The following is a 10,038-nucleotide window of genomic DNA, read 5'->3' as shown; positions in this document are numbered from 1 at the left end:
CTTTCCTTTTGTGTGGAAAAGTGGAAAAATGCTTTCAAGTTTCACAAAATTAACATGTGAACAGATCAGGCTTTCATTGTCTTTTAGAAATATTTACATTCTTACAGCAGTGTGAAAACTAACATAAGATTCAGGTCTACTTACAGAACTTTATTTATTTTGAAAGCGCTTTTGGTTTTGAACCTTTAATGAGGAAAAAAAAAAGATATACTATGGAGCTCAAAACCACTGTGGTCACTGTGTCATTGGGTCAAGGGCTGGGACTACACACTGTAGAACTAGCAAACAGAATATGTGTTAACAAAAATACGCAGGGTCACAAAACGTAAAACTGGTGCTGGACATGGTTAAGTCTTGTGCCGCAGTCTGGCTGGGCACAATTCAGGAGCCACTTGTCAAAAGAAACAAACTTTATTTTTAGAACCACACACCACACCACACAGCTCCTCAGGAAAAACCCTCAGAGCCCAACTGCCACCACCGGCTGCCCACAAGCCTCTCAACCTCCCCCAATCCTCCTGCTCTTGAGCCCGATTGGCTGGGTCACATGGGTGGAGCCAAAAAAAGTCCCCCAATGAGCAGCTCAGTGGTCTGAAAGGGCAGGAAACAGCCCAATGAGCATCACCGCAGAGGAGCCAATCAGTTGGCAGCTAGAAGTTGCTGGGGCCACTGTGAGCCAATCATCAGCTGGCAGCTAGAAGTTTGCTGGCAGCTGGAAGTTTGCTGGGGCCCCTTTGGCTGTGGCTCTCAACAGTCTTGGTTTCCGCATCATTCAGCAGCATGTTGGGGATCCCTCGGCTGATGGGGAACACACGTCCTGACTCTGGGCATTGCAGGGTGCCCTCCAGCACATCCACCTCCAGCAACACGTGATGCATCTTTCTCAGAAATGTCTCGTAGTTCATGTAGGCCTCAGTAAGCTCTTTTGGCACCTCCATCAGGTGCAAGGTGTCAGCCGCCTCCAGAAGCGCCGCCCACTCCACCTTGAGTATCATCCATGCCATGAAGTCTGGGTTGAACTCCACGGGATTGATGCGGCCTTCCGTGGCCTGGAGGCTCAGGGGGAAGCCACGAGGCCCCACCCCCAGCACATGTGAGCTCAGTAGATTGTGGGTGAGCAGCTTCATGTTTCCACAAGGGATCCTCCCCTCCGGAACCAGAAAGAGACCAGAACTTTAAATGACATAAATAAATCCCCAATAAAATTTGCAATTTGTTTAACCATGAAGTGAAAAAAGACCATGGACTCCAATTCTGAATTAAACTAAAGAAAGCTTGTATTTGTGTATACAGGAGCTGGCCAGGACTGTCTCTCCCAAAATCCCGGGCTAGATCCCAGCTCTCCAGAAACGTGGTTTCATAGCACAAAAAGTTGCAAAGGTGGGGGGGGGGGTATCTTGAGAACTTACAGATAACAGGGTTTTGACAAGCATAATACAAGGCAGATAGCAGATTAATGATCTAAATGGCACAATATTTCAAGGTAAGGAGTAAATTCAGATCCCAACATCAGAATTTATGAGGCACTGCTGAGGATTCAGAGAGGATTGTTATCTGTTCAGGGGGAGCCAGGTGAGTTCAAGGCATGGGCAGGAATTCCAAACAAGTTTAGAAATTGTAGTAATTTATAGTAAAACAGAAATTAACTTTTCATGACTTTGTGATAAGATGGCTCCCAATCTTGAGATGGAATTAGGCTGGGTTCATCATTCTCCCCTTGTCTTATGTGTCCCTTTCAAATCTTTCATAGGGTGGAGGACAAGCTCTAAAGGAATTTTAATCCCTCAGGGGAAAATCTCCAACTTCCGGATTTACTCAAAATTCGCCTCCTTGATCTGACCTGATTCAATCTACCTATCTATACTGTCTGTCCATGTAATTATAGTTTTATTTCCTCCTTTCTAATTTTGGGAATTTTCTACTACCCTAAGGAAAAGGGATGATGACTGTTTTGGCTGCTTCAGAGCTGAGAGGTGGTGATGTGAGAAAAGGCAAGAAGTTTAGAGTTCCCTTTTAGAAGTCAGGTAGGATTGAAGTCTGGTTGGGGAAGAACAGGTTGTAAAGTCTCTGGGGATGTGTGCTTCCATGAGAGAGAAACAAAAAACATGAATACTAAATAAATATTGCAGCCTATGGAACATGTCAATGAATATCATGAAGACAACGGAAGTTAATATTTTCTCACCAGGAGGTAGGAAAACTGAGAAGCTGTCCCCATAATAAGGCCAGAGGGAACAAGATCTTTATATAGGATTGTAAATCTTTAACATCTTTAGAGTTATCAGGAACATAAACACAACATTTCACTTTTAACATTGCAGATGTCCATCCCCATGAGATGTAGTTAAGCTACTCAATGTTATCTGATCTTGTAAAATTTTTACTGGTATGACCTCAGTTTCTAGTACATAACCCTTTGGTTATTTCTGTTACTTAGGGTTAGATAATTATGTTAGCAAATATTGATCCTACGTGTGTAGGAGGTTAGGAAGAGCTATAGGCCTTAAACTGACCCAAACTTCTGACTTGGCAGTTTCATTTAATAGTTATCAGGCATTCCTTCCTAAGAATCTCTCTTTGAAGCCTCCAGTCTTACTTATTTTGGGGGGCAAACATAAATGTATTTCTTAAGTTATATTTAACTATTATTATTTATCTTTAAATGCCCAGGAGTGGCTATATTTTGATTTTAACTGGTTTTGCTAGGTGTTTAAGATGAAGCAAGTCAAACTTTTTTTTGTTTCTATTGTTAAGAGTCAGCTGAGTTTTCATGGGAGTCACTCTCCAGGGAACTTGAGTGTAGCTCAACCCTAGGGGTATGCATACAAAGAAGATGGCCTTGCTATCTGAGATGGGTCTACACCCAAGCCACAAGGAATATCGTGGTTGGTCATTGCCTTGTGCATCAGGACTAGAAGGCGTGGCCATTCAGAGTGACTCCCCACAATCTATGACACTAAATACCACCTTTAATGGAATGGTGGGGTCAGCAGTTAACATCAGCACCAACACTATACCACCATGAACTAGATCATGAATTAGACAGCAGGTGTCTGCTGTGCAGTCCACTATATTAATAATCACAGTACGAATGGGTAGAAATTACATCAACTACATAATTCTATCAGATAGTGGAATTACAGCTTCTCAAGTGAAGAGAAAATAGAGTATGAAGGCAAGGGATAGTTTGAAATATTTAAAAAGTAGAGGAGAGGCAGGAAAAAGGTAGCAGATGATAGCTATAAAGATGGAGGAGTAGCCTGACACATGGCACATGCCTGTAATCCCAGAGGCTCCAAGGCTGAACAGAGGATTGTGAATTCAAAGCCAGCCTCAGCAATGATGAGGTGCTACACAACTCAGTGAGACCCTGTCTCTAAATAAAAAATACAAAAAATAGGGCTGAGGATGTGACTCAGTGGTTGAGTGTCCCTGAGTACAATCTTTGGTACCAAAAAAAAAAAAAAAGGTGGATGAATAAAAAATAACTGAAAGTAACAAAATAAAGCAGGAGAGGAAGATGGAACAAGAACATTTGAATATTGTGGGGGAAGAGAGTGATGAAGGGCAATAAAAAGAACAAAAAACAAGGTACAAATATAAGATCAAAACCAATTAAACCAACTAAAATTTTACCCCACCAAAGTCAAACCAAGGCCAAATAGTAAACAGGTGATGAAGTGAGCAAATAAAAGAAAAATTATATGCAAAAAGATCTATATTACACACACACACACACACGTGTCACAAAATCAGGCAGATTGGAAAAAAGTTTAAAAAATAGAAAATTAAAAATTAATAAGTTAAAAAAGGAAAAGGGGGAATAGGAAAACAATTCTTAATGAGGAACAAAGGGCTTGTTTTTTCCACTGTGGAGTCAAACTCTTGGCAAGGATGGCTGTGCATGGCTTATGTTGTTGGGCCTTCCTTTGTTTTGTTTTGTTTTGGGCTCTGTAACCCTGGGACCAAGGACTAAGGGTTGTCAAGTCCCATTCTTTATGCAACTTGCCAGCCGTGGTGGGCAGGGGCCAGAGCTGGTTGTGGTAGCTCTCAGCTTCCAGCTCCCAGCACCCAGCACAGGATGGGTCAGATGGGGGCTGTCACATGACATACCCTGCAGCCAGCTGGGCAGAGTTCTCTATTGGAAGTTCCAGGAGCTGCGGCTGGGTATTGCCGACCTGCTGATACCTGCTGGGGACCTAGGAAATGAATATCTTCCAAATTAACAAGTGAATCCTAACATGCCATTAGGGTGCCCTGGGAACCCTTACTGAAATGTAACTCTTGAAAAATTCTTTTGAAACCCCTTGTCCCTCCTGATCAAGAGAGTCATGTCAAAATAAACCTCCAAATTATGTATAATTATAATACACTAATAAAAGCATAATAAAAATTATAAGGAAGTTAATAGTTCAGAATTATAGATACAGTTCAGGTGATCTTGGATTTAGGGGGAAATATCAAACCAGACCTAAGTACAGGAGTGAGCCACTAGATGGTGGCATTGGAGTTTATAATAAAGGCCAGGAGAGCATTCACACCAAGTGGCAGCAGTGGAGACCTGTTCTGGAAAATTTCTTGTAAGCCCATAGCTGACACTCCTGCCATGTAGCCTATAGCTCCTTGGCATCTGTATTCTGACCAAGTCAGGTGTCCTAGCCTTCCACTGATTCTGGGAGACCATCACTATGCTTTAGTAAGATTCTCCAGTAAACAAAATATAAGCTTACTAGGATTTTCAGTAACAAAAAAGAGGGGGGAAGGGCTGGAGATATAGCTTGGTTGGTACAGTGTTTGCCTCACATACACAAGGCCCTGGGTTCAATCCCCAGCATCCCCCTCAAAAAATAAGGGGGGGGAATATATTATTTTAAAAATTTTCCCTAAGTTCAAGAAAGATTGGGAACTTTCTTCAAAAATGGTCTAATGCCGCAGTCTGGCTGGGCACAAATAACCGGGAGGTCACGAGCCACTTGTAGATTCAAGCAGGAACGAACTTTATTCCAGTACTCACGGGAACTCCGCGAGAACTCAAAGTAGCGGGCACCTGAGGTAGCAGGAAACGCCTTATTGCCGGACAGCAGAGGTTTATATACACAACTGAATACACAGCTTGTTTCAATTTAGCATCATCCAGTTATAGCAATCAGTCATTATCTTAATAATTATACACAGCTTAACTTAATTATCATCATCTTAATGGCTCGCTGGCATTACTTCTCAACCACTCCTTCTGGCAAAATGCCAGGCACCAACTTGACTTGGTTGTGGCTCTCAACAGTCTAATAAATGTTTAACAAAATTAACAGAAAAGCATATACGTTCATCCCTTCATATATCCTGGTAAAAATTCTAAATGCCAAGGATAAAGATCTCATGTAATCTGGGCTGGGGATGTGGCTCAAGCGGTAGCATGCTTGCCTGGCATGTGTGCAGCCCAGGTTCGATCCTCAGCACCACATACAAACAAAGATGTTGTGTCCGCCGAAAACTAAAAAAAAAATAAATATAAAAATGCTCTCTCTCACTCTCTCTTAAAAAAAAAAAGATCTCATGTAATCTGCCTTGTATTTAGTTTTACTTGGGCCCTGTCACCCCTTTCCCTTTTCCTATTCCTAAGGAATTGTAAATATCTACCCTATGCCTGTCCCACTGACATATTTTGGAAGCACATTAACATGCTTGGTCTCCTAGGTTCACAGCTGAAGAGCAATTTGCCTCAGAATGAATGATCACTTGAATTTTACCCAAATTAGATTTAGATATTTGCTTTTAGCCTTATAGACTTAAAGGCGATGCTGGAACAAGTTGACTTTGGGGGCTATTATGATGCATTTTGCATGTGAAAAGGGGGTCAGGGTGCAATCATTAGATTAAATGTTTGTGTACCTCAAACTCACATCTTGAAATCTAATCCCCCATGTGATGGTATTTGGAGGCAATTAGGTCATGAGGGTGAAGCTCTTATGAATATCAGTGCCCTTATAAAACGTAACAGAGGGGCTGAGGTTGTAGCTCAGTGGTAGAGCACTTGCCTCGAGCACGAAAGGCCCTGGGTTCGATCCTGAACACGACATAGAAATAAATAAGTAAAAATATTGTGTTCATCTACAACTTAAAAGACAAAACAACAACAAAACACATAATAGGGAGCCGGGTGCCAGGTGTAGTGGCGCATGCCTGTAATCCCTTGAGAGGCTGAGACAGGAGGATCAAGAGTTCAAAGCCAGCCTCAGCAAAAGCAAGGCACTAAGCAATTAAATGAGACCTGGTCTTTAATAAAATACAAAATAGGGCTGGGGATGTGGCTCAGTGGACTTGATAATAATAATAATTATTATTATTATTATAGCAGAGAGCTCCCTTATCCCTTTCATCAGGTGAGAACACAAGATGGCAAAGAAGATGGCTGTCTTTGAACTAGGAACTGGATCTGCCTATGCCTTGAAGTTCTCAGCCTCCAGAACTGTGAGAAATTTTTTATAAGCAATCTCTCTATGATATCTTTGTTGTAACAGCCTGAATGGTCTAAGACACCACAACAACATGATTTATGTCTTAAATGTGTTAAATGAGGTAAAGGTTTGTAGGCTCACTTTTACAGTGTTTTTCCTTTGGTATTTAATTATTGCTATCCTACTGGGAAAAATGTGCATATATAATATACATATTATATATATAAGACTTATATAGGTGATGTTTTATTTATTGGTACCAGGGATTGACCTCAGGGGCACTTGACCACTGAGCTAAAGTCCCCAGCCCTATTTTAAATACTAGATAAATTATTAGATAAATACTAGATAAATTTATCTAGTATTTTCTATTTTATTTTGAGACAGGGTCTCACTGAGTTGCTTAGCACCTTGCCATTGCTGAGTCTTGCTTTGAACTTGTTATCCTCCTGTATCAGCATCCAGAGCTGCTGGGATTACATGCATTCGACAAGGTGCCCTGCTATAGGTGATGCATTTTCTGTGCATTACAGATAATGTTATTTGTCCCTAAAGTTTTTCTCCCTTATCATTGAATAATGTATACACACTAACTTGGTAAATGCATAAATTTTTTTTCCAATATTTAGCTTTAGTAACTTATCTTATTGTTTGTAATTTTGGTCGACTTGGACCCAGAGATTTAACCACCAAAGATGGAGCATTCTTCTATGTAAAAAGAAATATTTGAAAAAAAGAGATTGCGGGGGAGGTATTGGGGGTTGAACTCAGAGGCATTTGACCACTGAGCCACATCACCAACCCTATTTTGTATTTTATTTAGAGACACGGTCTCACTGAGTTGCTCAGAGCCTCATCATTGCTGAGGCTGACTTTGAACTCAAGATCCTCCTGCCTCAGCCTCCCGAGCAGCTGGCATTACAAGTGTACACTACCATACCTAGCAAGAGATTCTTTATTTAAAACATGGATATGCATCATCAAAAGGTCTACTAATACACAATTTAAAAGGACAATGGACATTAATTGATACAAATATATTAATATCTTAGATGGATCTCAAAGATATAAAAGAAAAAGCTACTTCCAGAGGTCACATACTATGTAATTATATATATTTTTTTCTTTCCTGTACTGAGACTGAATCCAGGAGTGCCCTGCCACTGGGCTACATCCCCAGCCCTTTTTATTTTGAGACAGTTCTTTTTTTTTTTTTTTCTGGTTCAAAGGTCATGATTGTTGATTTTATTTTATTTTATTTTTTTATTGTTGGCTGTTCAAAACATTACATAGTTCTTGATATATCATATTTCACACTTTGATTGAGACAGTTCTTGCTAAATTGCTCAGTCTGGCCTGGAACTTGTGATCCTTCTGCCTCAGCCTCCTGAGTGGCTGGGATTACAAGCATGTGTGGGAGGCCACCATCTCATGTGACTAGCATTTTCCCCTCTTGATCGGTTTGAGGCACTGCCGGTCACTCCGGGTGATCTGGCTACTTTTAAGTGGCTGAAGACAGTAGCCCCAATCTTAAGGGTACTAAAAATGCAGCCAAATGTGTCTTCATGCAAAGACATGCATTCCTACAATCCCATGGTTCGAGCTACACTTGCCTGTCCTTTGTGATAGTACCCCTTTGCCCTGTTTGGGACAGAATGTTCCATGGAAATGCCCTTTGTGTGTCCCCTTCTCTTGCTCTGCCTTTGGGTGTGGCCTTCCTAGATGTCAACCTGCTGACAGCAAACATCATGAAACTAGATTCAACCCCTTGAAACCTGACCACTTGCCTCATTTGAATGGCTTCTCCTCAATATAAGGGGTCAGCACTCACTCGCTCTCTCTCTCTTCTCTCCTCTCTCTCTCCCTCCCCCCTTAAGATCAGAGGAGCCTTCACAGGACCCCCAAAGAAAAAGGTATCTCTGTCTCATGTGTGGTTATTTATGCATCGCAGTTCCCCTTGAGTGACCCTGAGTGTTCTTATCGCCAGGAACATGACAAGCATGCACCATTGCACCCAACTTAGGCAACATCTTCAAAGAACAAAATGGAACAGATTAGGGCTGGAGTTGTGGCTCAGTGGTAGAATATTTGCCTAGCACATGTGAGGCACGGGGTTCAACTCTCAGCACCACATTAAAAATACACAAATAAAATAAAGGCATTGTGTCCATCTATAATTTAAAATCTACAACTTTAAAAAAATGGAACAGATTAGTGATTTCCAAAGAATGGGAACACTTTGTTCCAACTATAAAGGTGTGGCACCATAAAGGCACAGCACTTAAAAACAGAGCATAAGGGGCTAGGGTTGTGGCTCAGTGGTAGAGCACTTGCTTGGCATGAGTGAGACACTGGGTTCCATCCTCAGCACCATATAAAAATAAATAAATTAAATGAATGTACTGTGACTGTCTACAACTAAAAAAAATTTTTTTTTAAATACAGCATAAGGGGCATACACACCAACCAATGCATGTAAAAATTGGTGCAATCTAAATAAGACTAGTTATTAGTCTAGTTAATGTTTTACAGAGATCACTTCCTGAGTTTATTGTACTGTAGTTATATAAGGTGTTGTCATAGGGGAAGCTAGGTGAAGGGTACATGGAATTCTGCTACATTTGCAATATCCTGAGAGTCTAGGTTTATTAAAATAATAAGGAGTTGGGTGGGGGGCAAGAAACACTAGCTTATTAAATATTTTCTTATCTTTGAAAACAAAACCATCTGCTGACTATTCATGGTCTCATATGTTGCTTCCTTTAATCCTCCTGATGTCTTGTAAATATTATAAACTCTCATATTCCTTGAAATTGAGAGTAAGATAAGTAATTCGTCCACGGCACAGTTACTCTTAGAGATAGCATTTGAGTCCAGAATGTTGTATACTCCACTTATGGGTTTTTAAACTCAATCCTGATTGGTCTCACTTATATGACACCATAAGCTATTCTTCTCTTTGACAAAATTTAGAAGATTTTATAATTGTCATTTTCTGCTTAAAAAAAAAAAAAAAGACTCTCATCCTGTGGGGTAAACAGCAAAACAGTTAAGGGGAATCATCTATGGTTGGAAGCGCACATGTACGGGCAGCATATGTATAAAATTACAATCATTAAGGTAAAAATGTAAAGTATTAAAGTGGAAAAACAAGGTATTATTAATACCAGGTTAAGCGATGTCTGAAAATTACACAATCGGGGATTTAATAAAATTCTTGGGCATCACTCAACTATTAAATCTGATTTCTCGGTATCTCCACTTTCAAGACCTTGTTATGCTTTGCCAAGAATTCTAAGAAAGGGGAGCCACTTAGAATGCACAATCAAGGATGCCAATGGTGACAGCTCGCAGGATCTTCCACAGTGGCACATGTGGAACCAGACGGCCCCAGCCCGCGGAGGCTGGGGGACGATCATCAGGGTTCAGATATTCCTTCCACTGCGCCCGCAGCTGCAGGCAAGCCTGGCGTTTTCGGCAGTTACGGTCACTCCATAAAGGCCACTCGGCCAGGCCTTTTCCCACTGCTCTGGGGCACGGAGCGACCTGGCGTCCTGACTTGTACCCTCGGGTCCTCTCCCCC

The 10,038-nt window shown here is 41.2% G+C and overlaps 1 pseudogene; it reads right to left on the bottom strand.

Annotated features, from left to right (window-relative positions):
• Nucleotides 1-442: 442 nt before the first annotated feature.
• Nucleotides 443-1,355, bottom strand: LOC114091393 (multifunctional methyltransferase subunit TRM112-like protein pseudogene; annotated as a pseudogene).
• Nucleotides 1,356-10,038: the final 8,683 nt, after the last annotated feature.

This window comes from Marmota flaviventris, chromosome 8, assembly GCF_047511675.1.
Source record: "Marmota flaviventris isolate mMarFla1 chromosome 8, mMarFla1.hap1, whole genome shotgun sequence".
NCBI classification, from domain to species: domain Eukaryota; kingdom Metazoa; phylum Chordata; class Mammalia; order Rodentia; family Sciuridae; genus Marmota; species Marmota flaviventris.
The sequence above is the reverse complement of the archived record's forward strand: the minus strand, read 5'-3'. Positions and strand labels throughout refer to the sequence as shown.